Source organism: Pinus tabuliformis, chromosome 1_2 (assembly GCF_031772625.1).
Source record: "Pinus tabuliformis cultivar Carrire ecotype Pingquan chromosome 1_2, CPIR1, whole genome shotgun sequence".
NCBI classification, from domain to species: Eukaryota; Viridiplantae; Streptophyta; class Pinopsida; order Pinales; family Pinaceae; genus Pinus; species Pinus tabuliformis.
Genome location: NC_142298.1, coordinates 301,392,286 through 301,408,083, shown reverse-complemented (window position 1 = coordinate 301,408,083; position 15,798 = coordinate 301,392,286). Strand labels below are relative to the sequence as shown.

At 39.7% G+C, this 15,798-nt stretch overlaps 1 pseudogene; it reads right to left on the bottom strand.

Moving 5' to 3' along the window:
* Positions 1-9,562: 9,562 nt before the first annotated feature.
* Positions 9,563-10,078, bottom strand: LOC149205546 (14-3-3-like protein pseudogene; annotated as a pseudogene).
* Positions 10,079-15,798: the final 5,720 nt, after the last annotated feature.

The following is a 15,798-nucleotide window of genomic DNA, read 5'->3' as shown; positions in this document are numbered from 1 at the left end:
TGGAACTCCAGGTTTTTAAGGTAAACCCTGGCTTCCTCTGAAGTCAATGGCTAGAATAACCCAATGGTCAGTTGTTAACTGACCAACATATATACCTGTGGTAAGAAGAAAAAAATCATTCATACATCATAAATGATGAAAATATAGACATGAATCTACATTTGATGAATAGACCTGGCCTGTCCCAATAAATGTTAACAGGAGATTATAATACAAAATGGCAAAAGAAAAGGTTGAGAGAGTGTATATTTCCACTTGTCAATAGAAAATTTCAGATAAAACTGTGTGGAGGATGTTTAATCCTGTCCAACACAGTTTCATCCGAAAAATTCAATCAAAAAGAAAAGGTTCTCGACATACTAGTGATTGGGCTTCAAATGTCTAATGGAGCGCCTTTTAACATCACAAGAAAACATGTAAGTAAGCCAATTCTCATGTGCTATGCAATTTATGGCTGGTTGGTCTAGATTAACCTGGATCTCATGGTGTTCATCCCTTTCATAAATGCGTGTGCGTGCACAGCAGCTCTGAATACTGCTAGCAACAAGTTAGCTGGATGGCGAAGGTTCTCAAAGATTCAAACCATAGATTATTGTTGGATTAAGGTTGCACCACACTTCTTGTAGCTTGCCCATGCAATCCAGGTGGAGTGCTAGTTGCAGGTCTAATAGGTTCTGCCGCTAATGGGACTGAAGGCTGGTGGATAGAAATTGGAGGCATTTGACTATAATGCAAAACAGTTGTACTCATAGAAGTGGATTCTGCATGTTTCATTGCATTTATACTGGATGCCAATCCACTGTTGTGAGTTCTAACACCAGAGGATAGTGTCGTAGGCTGAGTCCACCTAGACTTCTCACCAGAAGATAGTGTCATAGGCTGAGTCCTCCTAGACTTTTCATCCCTTCGGTCATATTGCCTCTTGACTTTTGCAGGCTTCCTGAAAACAGACGGATAGAAGATACCTGAGGAGAGGAAGCATGGAAAGGGCTTTTGTTCTGAACAGAAGATGTATATAAATTAGCAGGATTTTGTAACATTTGAACTCCATTTATCTGATCTTGATTCAAGACATCTGGTCAAAAGTATTCAATCAGTATCTGATCGGAAAAAGACCTGTATACGACACACGCTTGGAAAGGTCTATGTCGATAGATTGCTAAATTACTAAATTGGAGTTTCACCTACTCTAACTTCTTTGCTCTGCAGAAATTTCAGATATATTTCTAAATGTTTTCGTATATTGAGAAGGTACAACTGCATGTGGGCTATCTAATTTATGTTTGACACTATGCTGTACAACGTACATGTAATTCACTCCAAGAGATCCACCATGATTAATCTTTGTTGGGCCACCACCCAACGTTAATGTTGGAGAGGCAAGCGACAATGTCCCAGAATTGGATGATGTTGATGAACCTGGCTGCATTTGTTGCTGTAGCTCCTGCTGTTGACGCAGATGAGGATTACTGAAAGATGTTTGATCCCTGCATTTGCTGTTTCTGATGGAATCCCTATACTTGATGAGCAGATTGAGGTGAAAACTGGGATTGTTGTGCTGCTACCTGCTGCAGATATGGACTATGGGTATAAAGCAATTGCTGTTGATTGATATATATGGGTGGCTCTTTAATCTAAATATCGATCGGTAGTTGGCTTATAAGGATAAAGTTACATTTAGATTGAAATGTATCGGATAACTCACCCAATTGGTACAGCCGACGAAGAAACGGTCCCTCCCTCTCTTTGTTTCAATAAGGACGGCATAGGCTGTCTTGTTTCAATAAGGATTGTATAGGGATTACAATTAGCACTTGTCCTTGTCTCAAAATGATTGTATAGGGATTACAATGAGCACTTGTCCTTGTCCTAAAATATGTAAAGAGAGGTTTACATGTAAGAGAGTTTTTATAGGATTGTTAAATTGGAAAAGTTGTATTTTGGTTTGAAATAATAATTGTTATATTAGATTTAAATTGTTTAGTGTGTTTGTGTTAATTTGGTAATACACAATTAAAATAATATTAGAAATATTGAGATGATGAAAGTTTCATAGTTTGTTTATACATATCAAACATGCGGTGGTGTTATATGCATACTTTTTTTAGCAATGAGAAATGAAATCTTTTTGTCACCTACAATATAAGATGTAGTAGCTATTTAAAGGATGGTTCTTATATTGCCAGCAATGAAAACCTTTATAATTCTACATCACCTAATGGACGCATGGAGCTTTTGTATGAACTCTATAGTATGGTATTCACCTAATGTTTTACACTACCAACAAAATAATTTGTCACTTCAAAAGTAAGTGGAACATATTTCCACTCATAAGCAAGGACACCCTTATTGTTTACAATTATGGATAAGCAACACCGACAAGAATTGTTGAAAATAGCAACAAGAAATGCTAAATATAGAAATGCTAAAAATAACACTGCCATAAATAGCATTTCAGAATACTTTCCTATTTTAGTTAGTCCTTGAACTAAAATAGAGAAGTAAATTTCGAATTTGATCTTAGTAGCTGTTTGTAAAATAATTAATTAATTCATCTTGAGTTAATTAGTTGTAGAAAATCAAACATGAAGTCTATGTGGGGACATGTAACAGTTATCCCATTAATTGAGAAATTTATCCCTTAGTTAAAGAGATAAGGATGAGTTGTAATTAGTTAGCTCAGTTAACTGAGTTAAGTCCAGTTAGATTAGTTCAAATAGTTTGTTGAACTAATTGTGAGTTCAGTTAGTTAATGCTTGCATGCATGTAACCGCTGCACTTTAGATAACTGAATATTCTCTCATAAATAACTCATGCATGTCAGTTCAGACAGAGACCCAGTTGAGATCAGATGATGGGACAATGTATTATCAGTTGCAAGAATATTCCATGGAGGATATCTCTTGCATGCAGAAGGAATTCATTCCTTGGAGATTGCGCAGTTACTTTTGGGTTTGGTGAGTGTGTGATGAGGCCAATTCACACAAGTGGAAGCATTGGACCCCAAGGAAAACTGCACAAGGGAATAGGAGGCTTGGAGGGCTGAGGGAAGACGTATCTTGTGTGTGTTCAGTCTGTGAGCTATATTGTTTGATTGTGCAGAGAGCAGGATAGCTTGTGAGCTGATTCTTTGTGTAATCTTAACATATTTCCACTTGTATGATAATATAGAGATCAAGGTTTTTAGTTGAGGCTTTCCCCAGAGTATTCTTCTGTGTTCATGTGATTGATTTCTCGTTCTCAATTATATGTGTCTATTTGATCTTGCTCATATTTGATTAAGCTTCCGCAACTTTTGTTGTAGAAGTAGATCTTGTATTTTGCTTTAGTATATTGCATAATCTGTTGATCTACAGTGAGAATTTCTACATGGTATCAGAGCAAAGGTGATCAAAGCGAATAACAATATACAAAGAAGGGAGAAGTTTCAAGTTTCAAGTTCCTGATTATAGAAATTGAGTTCTTATCACATCCCAATTTCACTAATGGCATTCAGTGGTTTAAGACTCGAGTATGCCCTTGATGGCAGCTCAAATTATATAGCCCGGAAGGATCGCATGGAAGCAGTATTAGAGGACAACAGTTTAAAGGACTTCATTGGTCAAGAAGTCCCCAAGCCGGCAACAGCTAATGCTATAGAATTGGCGAAATGGAAGAAATGTGTGGCTAGAGCAAGGAGAATCCTCCTGGAGGGAGTTCGAGACCACATTGTCTCGAGCTTCCATGGGAAGGAGACACCGTTTTCGATGTGGAAAACATTGAAAGATCTATATCAGAACAACAGCGATTAGAGGAAGCTGGTGTTGAAAGACAAGCTTCTGAAAATCAAGTGTGAAAAGGGCGACACGATCTCTACATAACTGAACAAGCTCACCACCTGCAAGGATGAGCTTGGAAGTGTAGGGATCACGACAACCGATGATGACATGGTGAGTCTTGCGCTCCTCGGTCTTCCTAAGAGCTGACATAGCTACAAAAACTCGGTAAATGGAAGAGAAAAACTGCCAGATTGGGAACGACTTTGGTTGGATCTGATGCATGAGGAGATAAGAAGAAGCACTAGAGATGGATCCTCATCAAAGCAAGATGATGAGGAAAATCTAGCCTTAATGAGTAAGGCAAGGAAGGGGAAAGGGAAGGCGTCCCATTCCTAATCCAGTTCTTCCCATGGTGGGAAGAAGTTTGACAAATTGAAAGTGCAATGCTTTCATTGTCATGAAGTGGGCCATTATGCTACGAATTGTCCATAGAAGAAATCCAAGAAGGGATCCTCGAAGGGATCTGATGGTGAGGCATTGGCCTCACAGTTTGAGTTAGATTTCTCTCTTATCGCATGCATGGTTTCATCCATGGTGGGATGTGTGTGGTACCTGGACAGTGGAGTTTCATTCCACATGTCAAGTGACAAGAATCTTTTCAGTACCTTGGAGGAGAAGGATCTCCAAATGCGGATCGAGATGGGCGATGATGGAAAGTACCGTGTTTCATGTGAAGGTATGGTTGTGTTTCAGAGGGAGCTTGGAGCTCCTCTCACCTTGACTGATGTAAAGTATGTACTAGGTCTGAAGAAGAATCTTGTGTCTATTTCTATGCTAGAAGATAAAGGTTATGATGTAGTCTTTGGTAAAGGAAAGGTATTCTTGACGCATATCGGCACTAGACAGACAAAGCGAATCGGGATTCGAGTAAAGAATCTCTACAAGCTGGAGGTAGACGACTGTGCTGCATTGAGTTCCAAAGCTGAGATGGTGTAGAGCCAAGATGTTGGCGAGCTATGGCATAGAAGATTGGGCCACTTGCACCATGGAGCCCTGAAGATCATGCAGCAGATTTCTACTAGACTTCCCAAGGGAAAACTGGAGCAGACGAATACATGCAAAGGTTGTACCTTGGGTAAGTATGCGAAATCTTCCTTTCTGGATCAAGACAGTAAAGCTGGAGCAATCCTAGAGTGAGTTCACTTAGATGTTTGTGGACCTTTCTCTATAGTCTCCACCGCTAAACAAAGGTACTATGTTATTTTTATTGATGACTTTTCTCGTAGATGTTGGATCTACTTTATGCAAAATAAGGATCAGACCTTCTTGAGGTTTTGTGAGTTTAAAGCCTTGGCAGAGAAAGAATCTGGAAATAAAATAAAATCCTTGCGTAGCGACAATGGTGGAGAGTATGTCTCCCAACAGTTTAAGGACTTTTGCGCTGCAGAAGGCATTAAACGGGAGTTGACGGCACCCCATAACCCACAGCAGAATGGGATGGCCGAAAGGAAGAACAAATCGATCGTGGGAACAACTTGAGCGATGTTGCATGACCAAAGCCTACCACTGCATTTATGGGCTGAGGCATGCAATACAGCAGTATACTTGCAGAACAGAAGCCCGCACCGTACACTGGGAATGAAGACACCTATGGAGGCCTTTTCCAGGGAGTGACCAGATGTGAGTCACTTCTGAATCTTTCGATCATCAGTTTATTGCCATGTGACCAAAGATGCCCAGAAAAAGCTAGATCCAACCACTGAGTTTGGAATACTTGTGGGGTACACGGATACACCCCACAACTATCGGGTGTACCTACCTACCAGTCAGAGGACAGTGGTACGCAGAGATCTGAAGTTCGACAAGCAGAAAGCCATGCGAGTATCACTTGAGAGGGAGCTCAAGTTGCATGCAGAGGAGGAACTTTTAGTTCCTAAGGAGGAGGAGCCTCAGATTGATGCGGAGCAGCCGCATGCAGAGGATCCGGGAGTGGAGACATCCACTCATGCTGAGTCTTCCAGAGATGGGTGGAAACGCTCAAGGGAAGTTGACAGGTTGATGCTGGATGCACGGGAGAATGTGGGATAGCCATCTTCTTAGCACAGACAAAGGAGGTTGCCCGAGCGGTACACTGGTTACATGGCCCTGGTTGGGGAGTGTGTAGAGTCCGAACCTTCTTCATTTGAGGAGGCAGTGCAGCAACTAGTCTGGGTTGATGCAATGGTAGAGGAGTACGACTCTATCATTCGGAACAGTGTGTGGGATGTTGTCCCAAGACCTCAGGACAAGTCAATGGTGAGTTCTAGATGGCTTTACAAGGTAAAGCAGGCAGCTGATGGCAGTGTTGAGAAACATAAGGCAAGGTTTGTTGCCTGTGGTTTCTCACAGGTCGAGGGGATCAACTACGATGAGACCTTTGCTCCTGTAGCAAGGTACTCATCTATCAGATCGATGTTGGCACTATTAGCTCAGATGGGTTGGAAGACCCATCAAATGGACGTGAAGAAAGCATTCCTCAATGGGAAGATTGAGGAGGAGGTGTACATTGAGCAGCCAGAGGGTTTCGAGACCTTCGATCATGAGTCGCATGTGTGCCAACTCAAGATGGCTTTGTATGGGCTGAAGCAAGCACCCTGTGCTTGGTACACCAAGATTGATAGCTATTTCACCGGGTTTGGCTTTAGCAAGAGTGAAGCAGATGCGAACCTTTACCACATCATGGTAGAAGGTAAGCCATTGATCATTGTTCTTGATGTCGATGATCTGATTTTGACAGGTGATGATCAATTGATCCAGTCTTGCAAGGAGTACCTTGCAAGAGAGTTCGAAATGAAAGACATGGGTCTTATGCACTACTTTCTAGGCATGGAGGTGTGGCAGAAAGATGGGGAAGTATTTGTGTCTTAAGGAAAGTATGCCAATGAGATACTCAGGCGCTTTCACATGGAGAAGTGCAAGCCCATGCATACTCTAGCTGGGAATTGGAGGAAGGAAGATGCTACTTCAGGTGAGGTAGTAGCTGCTACTGTTTATCAACAACTTGTGGGTTCACTTATGTATTTGGTGAACACATGACTAGACTTATGCTTTGCGGTGAACCAGCTGAGTCAAGCTATGGTTCAACCTACCGAGCTGTTTTCGAAGGCAGCGAAACATGTGTTGAGATACCTCAGAGGCACATCCCAGTATGGATTGTGGTACAAATGGACAGAGGGAGTGAAGCTTCAGGGCTTCACAGATGCGGATTGGGTAGGGAGTCCATCAGACCGGAAGAGCACTTCTAGAGGAATCTTCAACCTTGGTTCAGCTGCAGTTTCCTGGTACAGTAGGAAACAGAGGTCAGTTGCACTTAGCTCAGCAGAGGCTAAATACATGGCTGCTAGTCAGGCTGCATGTGAGGCCATTTGGATGCGGAAGATTCTAGTGGGATTGTTTGGTCAGAGGATGGATCCAACTGTGATCTACTACGATAATTAGAGTTGTATCAAACTCTCTGAGAATCCAGTTTTTCATGACAGGTCCAAGCACATTGATATCCGGTATCACCATCTTCGAGACTGTGTGGTCAAGAGGATCATGTTGTTGTTGTATGTTTTGACCGAGGAACATGATGTAGATATTTTGACGAAGGCATTGTCAAAATGCAAGTTCGAGTTCCACAGAGACAGGATTGGGGTTACTGATAATCCCTTTCTTGTTGAGAGGGAGTGTTGAAAATAGCAACAAAAAAAGCTAAATATAGAAGTGCTAAAAATAGCACTGCCATAAATAGCATTTCGAGGTACCTTTCTATTTTAGTTAGTCCCTGAACTAAAATAGAGAAGTAAAATTTGAATTTGATCTCAGCAGCTGTTTGTAAAATAATTAATTAATTCATCTTGAGTTAATTAGTTGTAGAAAATCAAACATGAAGTCTATGTGGGGACATGCAACAATTATCCCATTAATTGAGGAATTTATCCCTTAGTTAAAGAGATAAGGATGAGTTGTAATTTGAGTTGTAATGAGTTAGCTCAGTGAACTTAGTTAAGTCCAGTTAGATTAGTTCAAATAGTTTGTTGAATTAATTGTGAGTTCAGTTAGTTAATGCATGCATGCATGTAACTACTGCACTTCAGATAACTGAATATTCTCTCATAAATAACTCATGCATGTCAGTTCAGACAGAGACCCAATTGAGATCAGATGATGGGATAGTGTACTATCAGTTGCAGGAATATTCCATGGAGGATATCTCTTGCATGCAGAAGGAATTCATTCCTTGGAGATTGCGCAGTTACTTTTGGGTTTGGTGAGTGTGTGATGAGGCCAATTCACACAGGTGGCAGCATTGGACCCCAAGGAAAACTGCACAAGGAAATAGGAGGCTTGGAGGGCTGAGGGAAGGCATATCTTGTGTCTATTCAGTTTGTGAGCTGTATTGTTCGATTGTGCAGAGAGCAGGATAGCTTGTGAGCTGATTCTTTGTGTAATCTGAACATATTTCCACTTGTATGATAATACAGAGATCGGGGTTTTTAGCTAAGGCTTTCCCTAGAGTATTCTTCTGTGTTCATGTGTGATTGATTTATCGTTCTCAGTTATATGTGTTCTATTTGATTTTGCTCATATTAGATTAAGCTTCCGCAAAGTTTGTTGTAGAAGTAGATCTTGTATTTTGCTTTAGTATATTGCATAATCTGTTGATCTACAGTGAGAATTTCTACAAGAATCATTTCAAAATCATTTACCTAGGGTTTATCTTTTCATTATTATCTAATAGTAAACCAAAAATATAGACCATGACCCAAAAAAACAAATTAAATATTTTTAGTATTCAACGAAAAAAGCCCACAACCTATTTTTTTTTAATCTAGATTAAATACTTTTGAAAAATCCTTACCACAAATCAAAGAGTGTTTTTTAGTAGAGTTGGGATTTGAAAAGCATGTTGGACACCTAATCCTCTATGGGTTGGTGGAGAATGTGAACAACCATGAGAGTCCAAGAGACCTTGGGATGTGGAACCCAATGGTCACATGAATGTACTATAAATGTATATCATTGTCAAATAATAAATGTACTCTCCTGCTTATCTTTAATATTTTGTTGCTGCCATGTGTGTGTTTGACATGGTATCAGAGCTGCAGGCGTATTCCTGCCCTGCTTAAATTTGGTTTTTGTGGTCTTTCTTTACCTATCAATTTTGCTGCATTTCTGGTCATCTTGCTACACTACATATTTTATTGTTGCGTGACTGACATTATATCCATCAACTTTATGCTATTAGTGTTGCACTTTTGAATGTCATCTCAGCTAAACTAAAGCTGAATTCTCTGCACACACTTCCCCAAATAGAAAAATTCATATTGGCTTTTCTCGATTCAAATGTTCAACGATTTGTTCCAAAATGGATTCCAAAATTGTTGTACAAGGCTTCATGCGTTGAATATGTTTGTATGCGTTTGGTTGAGTGTCAAGTCTACAGGTCTGAGTTTCCTATGATCTCGATTTCTCAGAGGTGTCTGACAATCCTTTGCATAACGTATCTGTGCCTTCTCTGCCACACTGCCAATCAGTTCTGACCTTCTGGTCCATATATTCTCCTATTTCATTGCTACGTAGAGAAACGCTCCTTCACTCAACGTTATTTGTGCCATTTTTGTCCTGCCATTCTGAATGTGCTCAGTCGTTTCACTTAGTGGTTTCTCTGTAATAATCTACTCAAAAAAATGCCATTATGGTCAGCTTGTCAGCGCTGACACAACATTTTTGTACCTAACGCTACCCAACGTTGGTATCTCTACATACACTCATTTTTCGTGTCAGGCATTACTCCAGTCTCTCCACCTTTTGTTTGAAGTCCATAACGTGAGGTTATCGCGAAGGAGATGCATGATCAAAGTGCTATCCTTGTAAGATTCTTCACCTAACATATCAAGCTCTGCAATTGCCTCATCAAAGGCCTGCTTGGCAAGTGTACAGGCACGATCTGGTGAATTCAAAATCTCATAATAGAATACAGAAAATTTAAGGGCTAGTCCCAGTCTGATAGGGTGAGTTGGAGCCAACTCTGCAATCGTAATGTCCTGGGATGCCGTGTATGCAAGCAACGTTCTTTCAGTAGCTTCCTTCCTCTCAGCAACGGTTTTAAATTCCGCAAGATATCGATGGTAATCACCCTTCATCTTAAGATAAAATACCTTGGACTCACCAGATGTGGATGACGGGATAAGATGTGTATCTAGAAGACGTAGAATGCCATCACAAATATTACTGAGCTCAGACTCAAAGTAATATTCAATCGCAGCAAGCCTTGCCACTTTCAAAAGCCATACCATCATTGTGGAAGATTATTCGTGGGTCAATGGCGTAAATTCCTTAGCTTCCCACTATTATTGTTGACGAATGGTGATGTATTTCAGCCAGCTTGGAGGGATTATGTATTTCTAAAGGCTTTGATAATGCCAAAGTCAGGGCTGAATTTGGGAGCGTGGATTCTCCTTCAACTGGTTTGGATATAGTCACGTCAGAATTTGGAGGTATAAAAATTTGGTGAGTTTGTTCTTGCTGAGAGACCCATCATTGAAACCTCAGGCTGACAGTTTGAGTCTCCTCAAGTGAACTGTGCGTGCATCCTTTAGGAGTTTTGATGGGTTTTGAGTTTTGAAAATTATGTGAGCAGTGAATTCCTTTGTTCCATATTTTTTCTTTGTTTCAGTGCCTGTTGCATTCCAGAGGCTCCCAGCGTTAAAAGTGCATATGTGCTAGTGTCGTTGATTGAAATGAAGTCCAAAGTCGAATGATTTAAGTTGATTTTGGTTGTTTTGCATCTGCAATTTTCCGCCATAGTTTTGGTCGCTAAAACTAGTAGCCAACTTTATTGTTTCCTGGAGAAGTAACTACCACAGCTCGCAACTGCTCTTTGCATAGGGAATTTCTAGTTTTCTGAACAAGGACAACCAACCACTGTTTTGTTAATTTCTAGTGCCAACACTAACATCAATTGAAGACTCTGAATGCCTGAGGAAAGTTGTTGAAGATGTTTCATTATGCTGATCGATGTGGTTAATTTTTCAAATGGCGAAGCACAAATGAGAAGTCAATCATACAAATATTAGGACATAGAACTGTAACACAACACAAATTTATCTGGCAAAGTTATTTTCGAACTATATGAAGAGGATCTCTTGAAGCGACTAGAATCTGAGCTTCTATTGGTGCAAGTTAAAGTGCTAATATTCTATCCTTTCCACGCTATATTCAAATCTCTTGTGAGAAAGATGTGGATTCTTAAACACAAATGATGTTAACTTGTGTGGAGAAGGTGTGACCATAGTAGCACCGATGTGGCTACATTTGTGGCATTGTATTTAAAACTCATTATGGTTTTTGTGTTCAGTGTTGAAGTTCCCGTAGAGTATTAAAGTATATAGAAGTTATCCCCTTATTCCAAACGTTGTATGATTTCACCATTCAGCCAAAACTTGGTGCAAATTGAAATTGGAGCAACTTCTAATATCTTTGAAAATAAGTTAAATAAGTGTATTTTTAATTGAAGCTGACACTCCACATTTACAGAGTTTGATTTGTTGACAAAATGGGAAGACTTTATGGAGTATTAGAGTTACTGAATACACTAATACATTCTAGTGTCGAAAACATAGTCGAAATCAACAAAGACTCTCTCTTTGAAATGTAGACATGTCTACAATATGCACAAGAACATATTGATTTTTTGTAGCTTGAATCTCAGCTACAACGAGCAGAATTACAACAATGGAGTAATCATTTTGAACCTGTTTCTATTCAGAACAATAAAACAAACTCCCATAAGCAGCAAGTCAATATTGTTGAAATTGATTCAGATCCAGTGCCCAATAACGCAGCAAAGTTACATGCAGATGCAGAAGTTCAGTTTGCACTTCCCAAGCCCATCATCAGACCTTGGGAAGAGCTTGTCCACAACAAGCATAGAACTGGCCTTGGATATGACAGGGACGTGTCCTTTCATATTCCAGATTACTCAAAGCCCATCCAGTTTCAGAGTGTTGGATTCCTTCATGACAATTCACCTTCAACTTCTGCTCCTCTTCCACAGTAACAACAAAAAATTGTGAAATGCCAACACTATGACCGAGTTGGCCATATGAAATATCACTGTTTTGATCTTCATCCATGTGAGCACTATCATAAAACCACCCATTCTTCACACAGATGCTTCAGAAACAAACATCCTACAAGAACAATGATTCATCTTGGATGGATAGCTTCTTGGCAATGGGCTTCAACAACCAAGAAGATATTTCGCTCATACAACAGGATTTGTTCTTGAATATTGAAAAGTCTTGCAGTTGATATCTCTTCATCTTCTCACCTTGTATATGACAGGGGGGAAATGATGGTCATCTACAAAGCTTCAAAGCCACATCAAGCGAGCCTGAACCACAACTTGCCACACCAGATTTAGAGTTGTAGCCAGAGACAAAGATGCCTCTGAGCATGCCTTCAGTTGGTGATGCCTCTTCAAAGAATCGGGGACACTTCCTCTAGTAGAAGACTTCATCTTCTTGCCAGTTTTGGAAGAGTTCCAGGAATTTCATTAAGCATTCCAGAGTTTTTGGTCATCCTTAAACCATCACAGGTTGATACCTCCCTTTTCAGGTTGAGGTTCTCCCTTTTATGAGGGGTGAGACCTCCCTTTCATGGTTGAAGGTTTCCCTCTTCAAAACATTAGGAGCACTTCCTCTAGTAGAAGACCTTAGCTTGATGCCAGAATTGTAAGAGTTCTGGGAACTGCACTAAGCGTTCTAGTGTTGGTGGTCATCCTTAAACCATCGCCCTTTATACCAACATTTTAGAGAGCACATTCAGCCTAGTGCTGCCATGTTTTTTGCACATTTTGTATTATAGCTCTCTTCTTGGACTCATACATAACCCTTCGGATTAAGGGGGGGAGTGTTGGACACCTAATCCTCTATGGGTTGGTGTAGAATGTGAACAACGATGAGAGTCCAAGAGACCTTGGGATGTGGAACCCAACGGTCAGACGAATGTACTATAAATGTATATCATTGTCAAATAATAGATGTACTCTCTTGTTTATCTTTAATATTTTCTTGCTGCCATGTGTGTGTTTGACAAAACATTTAGCAATGCATGGAGCTTTTGTATGAACTCTAGTATGGTATTCACCTAATTTCTTACATTACCAACAAAATAATTTGTCACTTCAAAGGTAAGTGGAACATATTTCCATTCATAAGCAAATACACCCTTATTGTTTACAATCATGTATAGGCAACACTGATAGACATTATTTGGAAATCATTTACCTAAGCTTTATCTTTTCATCATTATTTAATAGTAAACCAAAAAGCATAACTCATGACACAAAAAAAAATAAAAAAAAAAAAATTAAATATTAGGGGGTTTACCAGTACATTATATTAGATATCATTTTGGGATTCAACTGCGTTAAGTAAGTCATTTGCGTATGACCATTTCCATGAGAGGTGGTCGTAATTGACTAATTTCTCATGATTTTTGAATAGTTCACTTAGCACTCATTGCATCAAGTGAATAAGTGGGATTGAAACTAGTGAAATGAATCACATAGCATCAATCATCACTTTCGGGGCTTGCATCCGGTAACCATGACTTCTCGGGAGTTCACCCATCCCAAATCACCTCTGGCTCAAGCGCGCTTAACTGTGGAGTTTTCCCCACAGTCAAGCCCACTTAACTTGCTACCCCATTTGCAAAACCTGAGCAAGTATTGTGCCTCATGAACCATTCAAATAGAGATCCCTTCACTCTTTGAATTTAAGTATTAGGGGGTTTACGCAGTGCATTATATTAGATATCATTTTGGGATTCAACTTCATTAAGTAAGTCATTCACGTATGACCATTTCAATGAGAGGTAGTTGTAACTGACTAATTTATCATGATTTTTGAATATTTCACTTAGCATTCATTGCATCAAGTGATTCTCACAAGGGTGAAGAAGTGGGAATCCCAAAATGATATCTAATATAATGCACTGCGTAAACCCCCTAATACTTAAATTCAAAGATTGAACTGATCTCTACTTGAATGGTTCATGAGGCATAATACTTGCTAAGGTTTTGCAAATGGGGTAGCAAGCTAAGTGGGCTTGATTGTGGGGAAAACTCCACAGTTAAGCGCGCTTGATCCAGAGGCGATCTGGGATGGGTGACTTCCTAGGAAATCGTGGTTACCTGTTGCACGCCCCGGAAGTGATGATTGATGCTATGTGATTCATTTCACTAGTTTCAATCCCACTTCTTCACCCCCGTGAGCATCACTCGATGCAATGAGTGCTAAGTGAACTATTCAAAAATCATGAGAAATTAGTCAGTTACGACTACCTCTCATTGAAATGGTCATACGTGAATGACTTACTTAACGCAGTTGGATCCCAAAATGATATCTAATATAATGCACTGCGTAAAACCCCTAATACTTATATTCAAAGAGTGAAGGGATCTCGACTTGAATGGTTCATGAGGCACAATACTTGCTAAGTTTTTGCAAATGGGGTAGAAATCTAAGTGGGATTGATTGTGGGGAAAACTCCACAGTTAAGTGCGCTTGAGCCAGAGGCAATCTGGGATGGGTGACGTCCCGGGAAGTCGTGGTTACCGGGTGCAAGCCCTAGAAGTGATGGTTGACGCTATGTGATTCATTTCACTGGTTTCAATCCCACTTCTTCACCCCTGTGAGCATCACTTGATGCAATGAGTGCTAAGTGAACTATTCAAAAATCATGAGAAATTAGTCAGTTATGGTGACCTCTCATGGAAATGGTCATACGTGAATGACTCACTTAATGCAGTTGAAGCCCAAAATGATATCTAATATAATGCACTGCGTAAACCCCTAATACTTAAATTCAAAGAGTGAAGGGATCTCTAATTGAATGGTTCATGAGGCACAATACTTGCTAAGGTTTTACAAATGGGGTAGCAAGCTAAGTGGGTTTGATTGTGGGGAAAACTCCACAATTAAGCGCGCATGAGCTAGAGGTGATCTAAGATGGGTGACCTCCCAGGAAGTCATGGTTATCGAGTGCAAGCCCCGGAAGTGATTATTGACGCTATGTGATTCATTTCACTAGTTTCAATCCCACTTCTTCACCCCTGTGAGCATCACTCGATGCAATGAGTGCTAAGTGAACTATTCAAAAATCATGAGAAATTAGTCAGTTACGACTACCTCTCATGGAAATGGTCATACGTGAATGACTTACTTAACGCAGTTGAATCCCAAAATGATATCTAAATTAAATTTTTTAAATATTCAACAAAAAAAACAAAACAAATTAAATATGTTGGCCAAATCTAGATTCATTCTTATGTAAGATCCTCAAATCGAGGGTCCATTTCACACCCGAACCCCATGAGGGAGACGGATAAGACACGCGTATCTCTAACAAATATTGTCTCTACCTTGTGGCCTACAAGTAATGCCATTAAAAACTTGGGGGAAATTGTGTTGTGATTGGGAGGAATTTTCTATGAAAAATTGGAAGAAAGAAGCAAAAGAGTGATAATTAAAAGGAAAAGTTGTTAGAGATAAGGAGGAGAGGGTGTTTAAAATTATATTGTGTTTAGTGTATTGTCTAATGTTTGGAATATTTAAGTTAATTTCTCCTAGTTTTTTTCGTGTTATTTTTTCAAAAGCTCAAATCTCAACAAATCCCTAAATAGTAAGATTTTACAGATTTACTACTTCAACGCCATCTTTGTTCCCATATCAATGCTCTTGTTAGCTATACTTGGAAATTTTTACAAATTTACTACTTCAACACCATTTTTATTCCCATATTAATGCTCTTGTTAGCTATTCTTGATGCAACCCTGAGTTCACCCAAAATCTCGTGACGAATAGTTTGGATTTTGTAATTTTAAAAATTTACTATTTCAACACCATATTTATTCCCATATCAATGCTCTTGTTAGCTATTCTTGAAGAAGACCTCTAAGTTCACCCAAAATCCCGTGGAGAATAGCTTGGATTTTATTCTGATGTGGTAC